This window comes from Scomber japonicus, chromosome 2, assembly GCF_027409825.1.
Source record: "Scomber japonicus isolate fScoJap1 chromosome 2, fScoJap1.pri, whole genome shotgun sequence".
Classification (NCBI taxonomy): domain Eukaryota; kingdom Metazoa; phylum Chordata; class Actinopteri; order Scombriformes; family Scombridae; genus Scomber; species Scomber japonicus.
The window spans coordinates 7,153,688-7,155,988 of NC_070579.1; the positions used below are offsets into that span (position 1 = coordinate 7,153,688).

A 2,301-nucleotide genomic window follows, 5' to 3' on the forward strand; every position below is an offset into this window, starting at 1 on the left:
AAACTAGCTAACTGTATATAAAGTAGTATAAACTAGCTAACTGTATATAAAGTAGTATAAACTAGCTCCACCTCCAGCAGCTACAACAGTAACATGCTGCTCTAACACTGATGCTTCACTATTAATAATCTAATGATGTCATATATAATAATATATCACTACTTTTACTGTAATACTGCATACTACATCACTATAATACTGCAGTACTTTTACTGTAATACTGCATACTACATCACTCATAATACTGCAGTACTTTTACTGTAATACTGCATACTACATCACTCATAATACTGCAGTACTTTTACTGTAATACTGCATACTACATCACTCATAATACTGCAGTACTTTTACTGTAATACTTAAACTACATTAAGCTCATAATAAGATAATCTTTTAGTCCCACAGTGGGGAAATGTATAATACTTTTACTTCACTTTTACTTTATAGGATGTTTCATGCAGTACTTCTACTTGTAATGAAGTATTCTTACATACTTCCTCTGAGGTAAATGATCTGAGTGCTTCTTTGCCTCTGAATACACACCATATCCAACATGTCAAGTCTTTCTCCTTTTTCTCCTCTTTTATTTTGAACCCCCCGGCCAGAAGTCACACACACTAATCTCAGGGGATTGACAGTTGCTCTGCGGGATTATTCGTGATCTCAAGTGCCCCCCAGTCCACCGATGAGAGCTGCAACTGTTTTTACAGCTGACACACTTCCCTTTTCGACCAGGTCAGTCACTCACAACTCCTTTATCTACCTTTACGCTGCGCTCGGCCCCGAGACGTGGAGCTAATCCTCGCCGCGTAAACCAACAACAACAACAACAACAATGACTCACAACAACAACAACAACCACAACATCAACAAAGAGGAACCATAACACAACCAGCCAGGCGCGGATCCACGCCCTCCTCGCATTGTAATCTCTCTATCTGAACAGAAAAAGTGGTTTTAAAACAGCTGCGTCGGGTGTTAAAGTGTCTTGTTTGGTGCGCCCCGGTGGACGGCACCATGTCCAACAAGCAGGATGAGGGAGGGAGGGAGGTTTGGGGAGGGGGAGGGGGGGGCGCTGTGCTGTGCTGTACACGCCTGCAAAACTTTATTAATAAAAGGAATTAGCTTTAAGGGGGAGAGATGGCTGGTTTTATTTCTCCCACCCTCTCATCTCCAAAACGGTAGGCTTGTGCACCAATGGAGGGGAAGGAGAGACAGGAGGAGGAGGAGGTGTTGGAGGAGGAGAGGGGGGTGTTTAACAGTCCTAAAAACCATCTTTTCTGTCCAGTTTTATCCGCCATACGAGACCAGCGCGATACTACTGTGAACTAACTTCCTGCATGTGGGCTTTAGGTGAAACGGGATTTCTTGGGCTGAGCGTCCGCCGCCGCTGACTGTCCATGCGCGCTCCTCTCCTCCTCTCTCTCTGTGGATGGTGCGTAATAATATCATCTGGAGAGGCCGAGGCCGACATTTTACCCCGGTCCGGAGGAGCCTTAACTCCGAGGGGACATCCGAGGACACATAAGGTAAAGCCAACCACACAGCGCTTCACGCAGCAGCACAAAAATGCGCATTTACACTCAAGTTCAACGACTGAGAAGTTACTGACAAACACGAGAAACACACATTAAATATATCAAGGGTTTTTTTTAACGGTCTTCAAAAAGGAAAACATGGCTACTTTCACATGGATTTACATACAGTTAATGTGCATTTACCCTAAAAGTCCACTTTGGATATTTTTAATTGCGCTCTATCCAGATATTATAAATCAAATATGAGCTTTAACCCAATACGCTTATATCTGTAACATATTTATATATTTTTAAAAACACGTGCTTAATTACATTCTTACAACCCGTCTTTCATGGTATGATATCAAACAAAATACTTATTATGTCATTTATTTTTATATATTTAACACGTTTTGCGCACACTTTGCCTGCTAGAGCTGCATCCACTGTTTCATTTCGCCTGGTATTCATGCACACTTTGTAGTTTTCTGCTTATAACGCCTATTTGTTTTGACTTATACCGAGTACAGTAGGCCCAAAATGACTTGCCTGGGCCTGTAACATTACCTACCACACCACTACTCGGCAGCAGCACCTGCAGGTGGACAAACAGCAGCCCCAAAAACTTGGTTGTGTGATTCAATCTTCTGTAACTTTACACGAAGTCCGAGGCTGTGTAGACGGAGAGCAGACTTTTTTTCTCTCTCTCTCGCTCTCTCTGTGTGTGTGTGTGTGTGCATGTGGCTGCAGCTGTTAAACCCTGAAGTCGATCCACATGCTCAGA

The 2,301-nt window shown here is 42.9% G+C and overlaps 1 long non-coding RNA gene across 1 annotated transcript in view; it reads left to right on the forward strand.

The window, feature by feature from the left end:
* Positions 1-1,144: 1,144 nt before the first annotated feature.
* LOC128378833 (uncharacterized) overlaps positions 1,145-2,301 on the forward strand; it is an 8,921-nt gene continuing 7,764 nt past the window's right edge. Inside the window, exon 1 of the long non-coding RNA XR_008323372.1 lies at positions 1,145-1,529. This is a non-coding gene — a long non-coding RNA (uncharacterized LOC128378833). The remainder of the gene's footprint in view (positions 1,530-2,301) is intronic.